The sequence below is a fragment of the Patella vulgata genome, chromosome 2 (genome assembly GCF_932274485.2).
Source record: "Patella vulgata chromosome 2, xgPatVulg1.2, whole genome shotgun sequence".
Lineage (NCBI taxonomy): Eukaryota > Metazoa > Mollusca > Gastropoda > Patellidae > Patella > Patella vulgata.
Genome location: NC_065880.2, coordinates 38,140,355 through 38,155,755, shown reverse-complemented (window position 1 = coordinate 38,155,755; position 15,401 = coordinate 38,140,355). Strand labels below are relative to the sequence as shown.

Sequence of the window (15,401 nt, the reverse complement as noted above, 5' to 3'; positions counted from 1 at the left end):
TGTTTAGAATGTATAATTACCCCATTGTCAATACATGAATTGTATGTTGATTATTTATCTATAAACAAAGGCTTGTCATAAACTGACTATGGTATGTCCTGAAAGAATTAAAGGGCGTACATTTGGCTGTAAACATAATCCTTATTGATAGTTGTATTATTAGGTATCAAATATCTTGATTGAAAGATATACCGGTATCTTTACATTCAAAACATATCAAAAACAAACCAATGAATGGCATAAAAATGTTCAAATCTGATAACGAGATAAATATTGAGTTGTAATTAAAAGAACGTGTGTAGATATTTATTGAATGGAAATAGACGTAACATGAAAGTAAAAGATTGCATGTTTGTAAAAACCCAACTTTAACAAAGTTATCATATTCAATCACTGATTTTTTTTTAAAAACGCAAACACTTCCCAGCTCTGCTTTGTATTTATATTATAGTTATTTATCTATGGATAACATCTACTTTCAACAAAGATTATGTCGCCTGTATCAGGCGAGCGACAGTGACTCAGTGGGTATCGCTGAAAACGTTCTTCTGGATATTCTAACCTGGTTTCCTTGTCGGTTCTGCGGGGTGTAGGGGTTGGCATGAAACGGCGTTGTTCGGATTGGACCAAAAATCGAGATCCCGTGTACACGTTAGTATGCACGTAAAAGAACCAAACGTCACTGCCCGTCTTCATCAAAATGGAATAACAAGATTTCAGTTATTTCACGTTCTTGGATATAATTATTAGTAAATTTAACTGATCATTCTTTGACACATTTTGATCTATATCTAGTTCATATATAAGTGTTTTGAGATACTTCAGTACAGACCTTTACTATAACCTAACTATATGAATATATGTCAAGTATTTTATAGCTTTACTATCGTCACCGTCAGTAGAGATAATATAATATCCGGAGAGATTTAAACTTTAATATGGGATTTTGACTTATACTTATAGTAATTGAGTATAACAAATCAAGCAAACTTTACTATATATCCCAAGTACACATATGGTATAGTTGAATATGACTCTGTAAAATGTCAAACGTAACATGATTTGACTTGATGGAGATGATGGGCAAGGTTACGGGAGCCGCGGTGACTCAGTGAGTAAGATTCTGGCTTGTTAACCTGGAGATAGCAGGTTCGACCCCGGTGGTGGCCGAGAAATATTCCGGCGTGCTTTTCCCGTGTCAGGATGCAGAGCGGAAGACATGACAAGAAACGGCGTCTAGTCGTTCGGACGGGACAAAAAACAGAGGTCTTGTGTACACATTGATGTGCGCGTAAAATAACTCTTGAGAGCTCTGGAATTAAACTGCTGTCCGCGCACTGTCCTGTACAAAAAAGATTGACGTTAAACACCATTGTATTCATTCAATTGGATGAGGTACAATTTGAACCCCTTTCCATAAAAAAGTTCTAAAGCTGTTTCCCATTTGATACCATTTTCAATAAAACAAAAAAAAGACGGTATGTTGCTGTGGAAGGCCTAAAGATAAATGTTAGGTTTGATAACATTATATACATAATTTTGTCAATGAAGATACCTACGGTCAAAACTGAATTAAATCAATTAATGATTTTAAATTTGAGGACAAACATGTAGTTTGTAGAACACATGCAGTACATGAACGATATTAAATTGCTTCACCGTCATATACATATTGTAAAACAAAAATTATGGAAAATAACCCATTTTATACTATGAATTATAAATGAGACCTAGTATAATGCTTTCGGTAATGTATTATATAATGTTATGGGGTGTAAGTTTGTTAATGATATCAGCATATCCATGGCTATATAAATTATTAACAAACCATTATATCTAATACACGGATATGCACATAAACACACCATTATGTATGACAGCCAAAGTGGTAATAACATAACATAAACATTGCATTAACAAGAATACATGTGCGCACGAGTATCACCTACATAATTAGACCTCATTAATTTTAGTTTGTGTATGCAAAAGTATTATATCTGCCTTTAATCTTTAACACAAAAAACTGTCTCAAGTATCTGCTATAAACTACAAGTCTCGGGTATGCTGCATTTGATGTCGATAATAACATATTAATGTAATATTTATGTTAAATACATTTATAACCTTATAATGGTTTAAATAGCTCTCTGATGATCAGCCATAAACAATAAATATCCTATTCGTAATGATTCGTTCAGGTGTAAAAATGAATGAAACAGACGGTATTAAACAATTTGGTGATAAAGTTCCGACACTGCTGCTCATGTCCTTTGGAATCAGTTATCGGTAAACATTATAAAATTATAACATTTCCTGTTTTTAAATCACAACTAAAAACCTTATTTGTTTAAACTCTCTTATCCTAATTAGATGCATAAATAGGTGAACATGCATAAATGGGTGGATTTTTAACACATTATAAAAATACATTGTTAATATTATCATTGTTACAAAAAGCTTCAAAAATTGTGCTTAAATTTACTGTTAGCTTGTTTTAGGAACCAATGTCTATGTTCATACCCTAATGTTTCCTCTTAAAAACTTTTAAAGTATCGATATAATGCGTTTTTGTAGTATTTAGCCATGTAAAACTGGATATGACGTAATACAAGACATTAGCGAGATGAAATCCCCTTAAATACAAAGTTGTGTGTCTTCCAAGCTATTAACCAGAATACGATGACATTTTTTTTCTGTAAAGGAGTGTGAATGGAACTACATTTTCATTTGCATAATTCACGGCGTCTATGGCACTTTAAATCGTATCTTTAAAGACAGGATATAAATGTAGATACAAAACAGGAACTACAGCTGATACTGTCTTCAGTTTAAATATATAAAAATAACAAACCACGGGAAGGTAATCTGAACTCTGCTACAACAAATCGTTAACCTCTACGATACTTGATACTTTGAGAAAATGAAAAATAAACACAATGTTTCCCACCTTTTAATTCAGCCAATACTTCTTATTATTAGCAAAAACAATCATTGGTATGGTACTAATTATATACATTTAAAATCCTAATGCACCCGGCTGCACATTATGAAGTTGCTGTTTCAGACTAATGCTATAGGAATTGACGCTTTCGAAACCTTCAAATGGGAATCCTATGTGTACCTTTTAATGAAACGGATAAACTTTAAGTAAAGTATCTTCTAATGAATTTGCAAACATTAGGTTACAGTTTTTTCGCGAATAATGCAAAGTTATAGTTACATAAACATTGGGAGATGTGAAACCATGACCACCATCTAATCTAGAGGCGTCTTTCAGATTATATATTATGATGCATTGGTGTAATAATGGTTGTTACTGAACAGTCTTGAAAGGTTTTTCAATGGTATTGGGGGAGGGGGGGTATTGATTTAATTTAAAAGGCTACATACGAATTAAGTTAATAGACGTATTTGAAGTGTGAACATTCTTTAAATGTTCGGGTTTGATAAAAGATGGAGTTTATCTGAGAAAATTATCGTAGTGAAACATCAGTTTAAATTAAAGCTAATGGATTTGTAAAATCTTTTCTTTTGTATTCTACATAATTATATTCCGTCAAGTTATAGAGTGCAAAATATGCCAAAAAAAAAAAGAAAAAAGAAAAAAAAAATACGTAGCCTAATTAATTGAATTATAGTTTCCAATTTTGTCAAATGGAAATTGTATTATATTAATTCCTGGCTCTGTAAAAATTAGCAGGAGTTGCTTTTAGTGCAGGTACTTCTACATGGCAAGAAAAAGGAGGAAATCACCCTTAAATAACCTTTACAATTAAAAAGTTTATTGGTCAGTTTTCATGATGGAAATGTTATGTAACTGATTTAATGTACAAATTTTGTCAAGTGACGATGACATTGAATGATTTTTATTATTGAGTGACGTCATGTAGGTACAAGTAGAGATAATTGTACTGAGTTTTATGGCCCGGTATATTAAGATCGTATCTATGTTTTTACTTGAATGTTGGTATAATTGCAGGTCCGTAAAGTCTTACCAGAAAAGCATAACGCCATTTATCTAGGTCATCCATCATCACATCTTTCGTCATTTATTGTAAAAACCGCCTCAAGACACAAACAAAGTGACAAAGTGTAGGACTAGAGCGTCAGTATATCATGTCAAAATGGTTCTTGCCAACTTAAATATTGTTAACAAAAAACGTGACTGTCATTAATATTAAAATTGAAATTTGGTGGATTTTGTTGGAAAAATAATATTTTCGGGTAGTGTCGTTATGAAAATTATCGCATTCTGGTTAAATATCCAAATGCAGAAGATGCACTCTTTAAAAGCGTACAAAGTTTTAATATTTGGATTCTTTTCAAACTATTGACGAGTCTTTATTGAAATATATTATATTTGATCGTTTTTATAATGCCACAACCTGTGGGCCTTATTGGTTTTTGAATATATTATTTCGAACGGGTTTTCTTGCGCGAATAGATGATTGACGAAAATTGTTGCAGAAACTCTTAACGTATGTTCATAGAACATGTAACATAAGATATACAAAAGCAAATAAACTTTAAACATTTCACATGCCATATATAATGAGATAAGTAGTGCTATGATATACTATATCTGATTTTTTTATAACAATTGAATTTGTTACAACCGTGTGATATTTAAAGAAGTTTAATTTGTCTATAGAAATGGTCACGTAGTAAAACATATCAGATAGTGTTTAACTTGTTAACCTCAACATGTTAGACTATCAAAGTCTTTGGTTAATATAGACCTATATTATATATAATAGTAATGGTTATTAAAAGATTTTGAATGAGATTATCATGGAATCTTGAGTAAAGTAAGTAACAAAAATAAAAGTTTGAACCCGCAATGACAATGGATGATGAGAAGATTTGTTTACATTTGTGCATGTTTTATTTGCAGACTTTTAGCGACTCCTTTTTTTCTATATATTCAATGTTTTCTAGCTATTACTTCCTGCTAGAATAAATTTACATATAGTTATGTGTCTGGCAGATTATGAACAAGTATGTGCACCTTTACAACATTAATCTAAATTTTAAAATATAGAAATTTTGTATAGTCTCCATTGCATATGTAGTTAGATAAAATAATCTACCTTACATGAACAAATGACATAATTTATTACCCATGTACACGTTAGACCACCCGGTACCCCTTCTTTCCTGAGAAGTTCTCATAACTGACACAGTTTTGTAGTTATGATTTATAGTTATATTTTATAACCGTGTTTTACAAAGACTTCTTGCAATACCATATGCCTTATCCCTGAGCCGTATATTGCAACCCGGTGATATATTGGACATAGATTTGTTTATATACCATGACTTAAGACTTTACGAATTGCCTTTATGAATAGGCTTATTTATGCTGTTTCCACCTCGGCAATATAGTTTCATAGCCTCAAGTGGAATTTGAACTATATACAATTTTATAGATTTGCATATTTATTATCTTCAGAAGACATGATTAAAATATTTAAAATATTGACCCGTTGAGGTCTTATAACTCTTTGAATCATTCACCATGCTTAATCATGTACAATGCTTAAATTATACACACGTATTGTAGTGAGATATTGGTCATATACATATATAAGTAAATTAGTTCATATAATACGTATGGCCTTATGACATATTTATTACTTGTATGAATAACACGGTATTGAAAATATGGAAACCCAAACCTTGCCTTTTTACTTGTGAATTATATTTTAAATATATATAGTCTACAGTTGAGTGATTCACAATAAAAGCGAATTACGTCGTTTCAATTTCAATAGACTTGGTTGACTGACTAAACCTCTAACACCTAACACCTTCATATGTCAGATGTGCTAGCTTCTGGCATTTTCCTGAATGATGAATTATTGTGTAATGACCAGTGGTCATTTCACCTCATCTTCGGGGCATTTAGTTTTACGATTTAATATTTTGTGGTCACATAGGTACAGATATTGGCCATTCTAATTACACATGTGCTATAATATAGTATATACCTCTATCTTAATGGACTTCACTTCCTTTTAATGGTTATTTTATATACTCACGGCTATGTTAAGTCAATGTCAAACATCGATAAACCTGTATAAGATATATGTGATCTATTCTATAGTATAAGCTTCGCATGTCATTGACTTTGGCCCAATTCATGACTGCCGGACATAAGGCGGCTTAATGGTGTGTAAATTTGTCATTTTATAAATGATACAATCTTGTCATTTACTGCTCTATTAGTTTGTATTATCTGAATTTATAACGACATATTTTTGAGAGAGAAATGGTTACTATTTCTTTATCATTGTAAAGTTTGCCTCCAAACAAAGTTAACTTTCACTAGTATATATGTGTGTTTAAAATACGTAATTTGCATGTTTTTGCTAATACCCCATTTAACACGCTTTTAACTATTTTTATTCGCCACCCAAGTCGAACCAAACGCTATTACAGATATTTTCAGAAGCAACCGGAAGCTCGTTTACGTTAAGAAGTTGGGTATGCGAGTGTATAGAGTCTGATGCATAGAAGATATTTCAAAATGAATAACCGGGACCCCGTGTTTATTAATTTAATACTTGAAAAGTAATTACAGTTTTTCTGACATGACCACTGGAAGAGCTTCCTTCCGAAGACAGTTTCACAAAATGAAATTGAGATTTGTTTTATACACGTATAACTAGTGTTTTGCTTTTACCGAAACAACGACTTTCTTAAATTTAAAACAGTTTAAGTAGTTTTATTGAATTAAGGACAATATTTAAATTAAGGAAACAAGATCCAGATGTGAACATGTATTAGTCTAAATAGCTAGATAAGTACATGTAATTACATGTATAACATGTGTTTTAAACATCTACAACTTCCTAAACATAACGTAAAGAAATGTGAACACTATAGCGTTCAATCCGGGTACTTATTCATTCAAAAACCAAGTTGACCCAATGGTATCTGTCATATCGAGTATTTGAAGGAAATGGTTGAATAATTATATCAATTATATGACATCCCGTGTCCATTGTATGTAAGCCTACAGACAGTGGTTGGTCTCGACCATCGGTCATTTGTCCATCGACTGTCAAAAAGTTTTCTATTGTATCCTTTATCCGGAAAATCTACTTCGGGGGCGGCTTTGTTTTGATTTGATTGAATAATGACACCAGTTTTAATCGGATTGTTCTATATTGGGGAATTTTATTTACTCTCTCTTGGTGGCCGAGAACGTTAAACGTGATTTTCAAGCTAGGGCGAAGGACCTGTCGAGGAAAAGCATCTATTCCTTAGGGTGGACTAAAAACCGGTAGGCTCGTTAGCGTGCATGTAAAAGAATTGGTATTCGATGAGTAGTGACGGAAAGGCCACTATCCAGGGGACAACTGTTTTCTTTAGTGTAGAAAAGTAACACGTTAAACCACATTTCGTTTCATGTTGTAATATATTATGAAATCGTCACCAAAAATGTCATACCAATGTGATTGAGCACATCAAGATATGTCTTCTGGTCTATATTTAAATGAACGCTATGCTTTAACCTTTTTTATAATTCTAGAACAGGTAATTGTAACTATTATAAATATCTATATCTAGATATGGCGAAAATGTGACGTATTGTTTGATTTATTATTTGGTATCCACATATAAGGATGTTTTGTTGTTGGATATCATTATGGATAGATTTGTTAGATTTACCAAGACAACGGGGTTTTCAAACCGCTGTCTAATTTATTAACGTTTATGTAGATAAACGTTTATGGATATTGATGTAGATAAAATGCCCATGGCACGCAAACCCCGAGGGTTAGTGCATATAATAGAGTGTTGCACGTCACCATCTTCCCGTGGGATGTATAGCCTAGACAGTTTGTTAAATTATACACGCATACCTTAGATGCACTACATCTAAAATTATCTAGTACATAGTGAAGAAATAAAAGCTGGGGTATTTGATTTCTATGAAATCACATGTTTCTCTCAACTAAGGATGATTTTTGGCAAAGTTGTTTTCATTTAGGATTTTACTTCACAGTTTTAGTGGCAAAAGCATTATGTCTAATCAACACAAAGGCCTAACTCCTTTTGTGTCAATTATGTAATAAAGGAGGCATTAGAGTTCTTTAACTGTTGTGTTACTTGAAATAGCGACAAAACGTCGACGGTTCTCGCTATACTAGTTTAAAAATAGATAACGTAAATAGAATATGCTGAAAATTTCAGTCTAATTGCTTGACTCTGAACCGAGATATTTGCTTTTAAATTTTAGGCTAGCCTCGATCATCATTACTAAAGCCAGTAAGATAAAAAAAAAAGTCGCGATTATCCATTTTGCGTTTAATGTTTTTCTCAAAAATGTATTCCAATCCGCTAAATATCATAGGATAGCGATGGCATCGAGTTGATTATGGTCTGAATAAGTTAATTAATGTCTAATTAATAATTTAGGTAACATTTCAGACTTAAAGAAAGACCTGCAATAGGCAGATTTAGCTCTTGCCTAATGTATGTTTAAGCTTGAAATGGCAAAGAGGTTAACACGTTCATTTTACTATCAATAAAGTCATCGATTTACTTGCAAGCCCTTGTAAAGATGACAGTATTAAATTATATATATAGGTGTTCGCACGATTCCCAGTAACACTTTTGATACATAATGTCATTGTTAAAACTACTTCAGCGTGTTTGTTTTAGTTGATAAGATATGGATAATCTTGAATTAGATAACAATGATGCATTTGATATTCTGGTTGTGGAAAAAGACACAGAATGATGCTGACCTTACTGATAACATTTGTGTTTGCCAAAATCGATGCCATTTTATTATATAATTCCCCAGCCCTCAAGTCTTAAAGAACTAATCGCTTCAGACATTATGAACAAGAAAATTTTGTTAGCTATGTGAACGCTTCAACGAGAAGTGATGTAAGGTGTTCTAGAACCCTACCCTGCTTTCAACATTTAACTGTTTATTAGTTTCTATCTATTGAACTGTGGATGTCATTGTGGACACATGGCCATTTATCATTTTAATCTCTTTGATCTTTGCTAGTCCATCGCAGAAAAAACAATCTTGACAGTATTTTGTGTTACAGACTATTTATTGCCGTTTTGAGTGTGGATACCAGCCGATCGTTAATTTTAACGAATTTTGCTGTTCCTCTCTGTTGAATTAATATGCTTTGTAGAACGGTCCAAGAAGAGATATGGATGAGCTCTTTCTTGTATTTTTTGTTGCATAATACTAACCGAGGTGGTGAGATTTCTTCCATGTTAGCTCTATTAATTGATATAAATATTATTCTTCTAAACTTCTTTAGTAAAGTGTGAGCATCAACAAACCCAAGGTATTGTTCTTCTCTTAGTTTTCCTCGACGATAATTAGAGTCGTGAGAAACTTCCACGTATTTGCGTCAGACTGACAAATTGTTACTTGATCGGATAATTACTGAAGTAAAAAATAAAAATACAGCAAAAGTTGAACACTAAACCACCAACTTCTTTTGATTATCAAGAAGAAAATAAAAAATCATCATGCCTAGAACTCTCGTAATGAATGAAACATAAGCCACTTTTTAAACTTTTATTTAAAAAAATGGTAATCTGATTATTACTTATTCCTTAATTTCATAAACATGACATTTATCTGAATATGAACATAATTTGAGAATTTGCATGTAATTCAATTGTAATGGGGTTTCGTTTTATTAAGTATCCTCTCAGTTAAATGTAGTAATGGGTGTCATATATGGGGCAGGATATGCTAACTTACTATTTCAATAACACACAATTCCATTATTTAGTTCTTATACTTTTTAAGTTTTCACTTGGAAGTTTCGCTGATGTTTTCTCGCCGTTGCTGAAGTGGATGCGTCTGTTCCTTTCTTCTTTAAAAGAAATTCTTGTCCGTCCGCCCGTCTGTCTACAGACTACATTTGTCATTCAATCTTTCTAAAATTCATAGTTTTCACTAGGAAGTTTCGCTGATTTTTTCTGGTCGTTACACCTGTTGCTTTCTTCTTTAAAAGAATGTCTTGTCCGTCCGTCTACAGACTACATTTGTCATCCAATCTTTCTAAAATTCATAGATGTTGTTTATGCACGTTAGTGAGACAAAGAAGATTTTCAAATGTAGTCCATTTCCTTTTAACAGTTTCAGTTAACTACTTTATCGAATTTTGTGAATGTTCGAGCAAAATTTTTTTTACTAAACTGCTTTATAAGTTTATGAATTATTCACATCCATGAAAAGAAGAACCCTATTTTTGTCAGTTACGGCAAATGTTTTCATATAATATCTACTTGCATCTGTCAACGCGCCGATAATATTTTACAGTATAAAGATTTTACTTCTTATTTACCAAACGATTTTACAACCTTTACTGACTGCTCACACAACTTAGCTGCTACGAGTGTATGATTTGTTGTTTGGCAACCTATCTTATTTGGACATCCCTTAACCAACGTGTCAAGCATCTAGTATTTCTATAATCAAAACATGATCTTTAGTGAAGTTCTGGAATCAGTGTTTCTTACATCTAACATACCTCAGCTACATCTTCCCATCAGTAAAAACATCTGAGAAGTAAATATAGACACATGTACAATATGTAGTCGTAATAATATAACATTGTATGCATTAGAACACGTGTTATTCAATGGTGTTTTTACCAAAATATATGTTAAATTTGATTATTGAAACGAGTAGTGAATAAGAAATCTTAAAATTGGCAAACTGGGCTAATGAAGACGGGCATACGCCATACAGTGTGCTATGAGGGAAATTTTGCCCGGGCAGCGGCGCTACGGCTTACTCTTATATCGAATTCCAACTGCCAAGGGATCTTTTACGTGCACGCCAATATACTCTTATATTGAATTCCAACTGCCAAGGGATCTTTTACGTGCACGCCAATGTGTACACGGGACCTCGGTCTTTCGTACCATCCGAACGACTAGACAGCTGTCCTTGTCAGGCCCTCCGTCCTGCATCACTGACAAGGGGAAACCACGCCGGAAAATCTGGATGAACTTTCTCGGTCAATGCAGGGATCGAACACTCGACCTCCAGACTAGCGAGCCAGCGTCTTACCCACTTATCCACGGTTTCAGAGTTATAACACTCAAATTTTTATCAAATATTCAAGAGATGGGATCGTTGAACTGGTTTATTCATCTATGAAGACAATTTTTTCATTGGTTAAAAGAGCTAAACCTCTATGGATAATATTCGAAATTAAAAACACGAATTAGAATTCAATATTTTAATATCCAATATTTAAGGCACAATGAACATTTAAATCAGTACTCGATGTCGTTTACTCTATCGTTTCGAGCGCCATTTGTAATTAACAAAGAAAGACTTATCACACATGTCAATGCGGAAGCAATTAAAAATAGTAATTTAAAAAAAAGTATGGACTAAACTGATTACAAATTACGATGAAAATGTTAAAAAAATGAATATAGATCACTTTATAATTATACACTCATATTATATTTATGTGAGCTTTTAGACACATTTTCGTATATTTTAAGCTATACGTTCTTTAAGGTCTTTTTAAAAGCACATTTAGTTTCACACGTTCCCACTTAACCACAAGCCGCTGCCACTAAAATAGATCGCTTTTTTATACTTGATATGCTAGATAATAGAGAATTCGGTTGGGATTGAAGTTAATCTACCAATATTCGGGACTATTAACTATCTAAATATTTTTAAGAATTCAAACTCAAAGTGGGTATTTAGATTAGAAGCTTTAGACTCCGATATATACTTACTACTTTATATATTATAGTTAACAGACATATCATACATGTATATACCGATAGTTTATTTTTATATATCCACTGATTCGATATTGATATACTTTATTTATAGTTCATAATATACAGGTATACATACACAAGGCTATTTATAGATTCATTTAGCCTATATAAAACTCAACTGGTACTGTGAAATATGTTGTTGGTTATAATATATTCACTACTTTATAAATGAATGAATTCTAACTTAGCACTTTCGTTCAATTGGTTTAGTCGAGTAGAACACATAAACATTTGATCGTTAAGTTGTTTATGTATCGAATTGCAAACGTTTGTAACTTATATTAACACACGTCTTCACCCATGGTTTATGAAACCATTATTCTATCAGAATTAGTGATCAGAAAAGCATAACATCCAAATAATTTCAAGCCTCAACTTACACAACTGCTAATTCTGAGGCCCTATAAGCTAAAACCAATTATAAACTTGTCAAATCGATGAATATTTTTAATTTGATTTTTTTTTATGGTTTGACGCCCACGTGTAATCAATAATACTCAGACAGTCTGTGGTTTATACGTTATAAGAAAATAAAACAACCTCTCTATGTGATAATATCCAGCCCGTCTCTAATGTTAAACAAATTGACTAGGTCGAACAATGACCAGTATTCTGTGCATGTTGTTTAAATTTTAAAAAAATTCTAGAAAAATAGAAATTGTGTTAATTTGACGGTACGCGAGAAAGATACCTTATCAGCGTGCTCAATCAATGAAGAGACTGGATTTTCACAGTCTTTGTGGAAAAAAACCCCACTCCTTTTGTCTTGCTTTAGAGACTACCAAATTTAAAAAAGAGTCGTTTTATATTCCAGGAACTGTCTAGACGATGGTTTATATTAACTTAATTTTGCAAACTACATCCGTTCCAAATCAGCTAACTGACTGAAAGAAAAAGTTCAGAGTCGATTAACATGAAGTCAAATTCTGAACCTCCTCGTGGTTTGTGATGCCCAGTTTCTTGAGCTCTAGCCCTTTGTTAACTTAGGTCTTGAAATAGATTCCAAATGCAGACTCAAATAAATTAATATCAACAAAAGATTTTATCCCCAACGTGTATAGAGCTAAAGATTATGGAACTTGAAACTGTTTGCATATACAAAGGGGTTAATTATAAACAAAGGACAAGTGTATAAAATATCTAGCTCTAAGCGACTACAATAAGCCCCCGCTTTATGCATTCAGTCATTGAAGGTGTTTGTTAATTATGATCCTATGCAAACGGTCATTTATTCCATGAATTAATGAACCCGAATTTTTTTTCTCTTTCCCCTGAAGAATGTGAAAAGCAATAAAGTGGTTTTAAGGAATCCAAAACAATATCTATATTTGAACTTACTTTTGTTTTTCTCTATCTGAACACTATACTGTCCTATGTTTGTGATCATACAGCATGTCGATAATAAGACTAATGTCAATATTATTATAGTATAGGGGAAGACGTAGTTGAATAGGAAACATTATTATTATAGGAATATACACATATATATCTACAAACAAGTTATTTGTGTAATTTTTCTTGTAGCGGCGTTCTCTTTGTCGTAGTCTTGTTTGGTGGTAACGATGTTTTTATCGTTATTGGTTAAGACCTACTCAAAATATTACAAACTAGGGCATTATTATAAATGAAATGCGGTTTAACGTCCTACTGATCTGCTCCAACTGGGCCAAGGGTTAATTTTTTACGTGCACGCCAATGTGTACACTAGACCTCGGTATTTCGTACTATCCGATAGACGATACGTTGGCTCTTGTCAGGCATTATGTACGGCACCGCTGACAAGGAGCAACCACGCCCACGGGACCTCCGGGTTAGCGAGCCAACATCTTACTCACTGTGAAATAAATTAATAAGTAGGTTGTATGTTTTTAATAATAAACGTAAGTATATACTTTAAGAATTCAGGCAAACAAATCAACTTTTAGAAGTTAGATATAACAAATAGTAGGTTTTTATATCATTAGCTTTGCTTAAAACGATTTGTCATGGCCGCATATTACCTTATGAATTCACAGCGGGTATAGGTACATTAACCATGTTTTACCGTTACTAGATTTACCCATTGAAAATAGTAAGATTTAAATCGAGACCCCAAAATAATGAATTGTTAGAGAAAATATATATGCTCTAACACACGGATGTAAACGGTTTTGTTTTCAAAGAAATAGATGATTCGGTATGAATATATCGATGTTTCCATCGCAAATTCTATTAACGGAAATGTACTTGTTCATTAAAGTTCAAATGGCGTCGTCTGTTTTCTCTATATGGCATCGCAAACATTCCAAATAATAGTAGAATTTATATTTATGATATTAATTAAAACAATAGAGTCAGTGTGGCAGCTGAATTTAAATAATACTTATTTCCGGCCTCGTGACGATCTGCGCAGCTTTATTTGATATCCCCGTCAGACCAAGATGACGTCCTTACTGCGCTGCTACGGCGACGGAAAATGGTCTCAGAACGCGTCAAGATCGTCATAAGCGTGGCGTAAACGCCAGATATCGTGCTGTGGTCTCCATGGTCGCCAATAATCGCCGAGTCATGGCGTTTGTTTTGAGCATGTTCAAAACAAACGCCAAGGTTCTGCGATTTGGCCTGGAAAGCGGTGAGAACGCGGTGGGGTCGTGAAGATCGCGAGACAAGTGTGGTAGCATCTCCATGAACGTAGATGCACAGTACAAACGTGGCAAAGACGCTGCGAAAATTGTAACATTTGCAACGGAGACTTCATGGCATCTTCACCACGACCCTCGTGTGTCTGCCACGACCCCACCAAGGGTCCTGATGTTACGATGATTTCACCACTGTTGCACGATTGCACCGCGCCGTTATGGGGCTCCCAGTGTGCCTGTGGCAATCTTATGGGGTTCCCACTTCGTTTATGCGGTTACCAAGCTTGTATTACGCTCCTATGACGACCATGCTTTTCATGTGCGACTTAAAGTTCATACATCAGTGTGTATGTTGTCATCTTGAAATTTCCAAATTGTTGTTTGTTAGTTGTATTTTACGTCCGCTTCCACCAAGGTGATATCGCAGACAATTTCAAAAAAAAATCTGACCCGCTTATATAGTCGCCGTGATCACATGGTAGAAACACACGTGCAGTCGGGATACACGTAAAAGGCTTGTGGCAAGAACCCCATGGGCGTGGTTTAACCCCCGCAGGTTCGCCGATGATCGCCGTTGCCAAGTCAATAGATCTCAATAGAAACGCCATAAGCGCGGGAAGGTCGTGACAGACGCGCATCGAGAACGCGGTATAATCGTACATGTCGCAGTAAGAACGCGACATTTTTCAAGTTTGTAATTTTTGGGGACATTTTCTCGCGTTGTTTTCACGTTTGACGACGACCTTGTACATTATCTGTTCGCCGTACGGTCGCAGCAGCGCGGTAAGGACGCTAATCCGGCCTGACAAAGGCATTACAATGAGTAAGTGATTTTCCAAACACGAGTAGCGACAATTGAAATATCACAATTGAAAGATTCCAAAGAACGTCATTGTTTCTGGACATAATATATGATTGTTTAAAAGGTTCATGGTCCAATTATAGTTGCGTAATAAATAATATAGCAATAACGGA

At 33.8% G+C, this 15,401-nt stretch overlaps 1 protein-coding gene across 2 annotated transcripts in view; it reads left to right on the top strand.

Moving 5' to 3' along the window:
* The window catches only part of LOC126812329 (cGMP-dependent protein kinase 1), a 108,241-nt gene that overhangs the window by 1,142 nt on the left and 91,698 nt on the right, over positions 1–15,401 (top strand). The window lies entirely within an intron of this gene.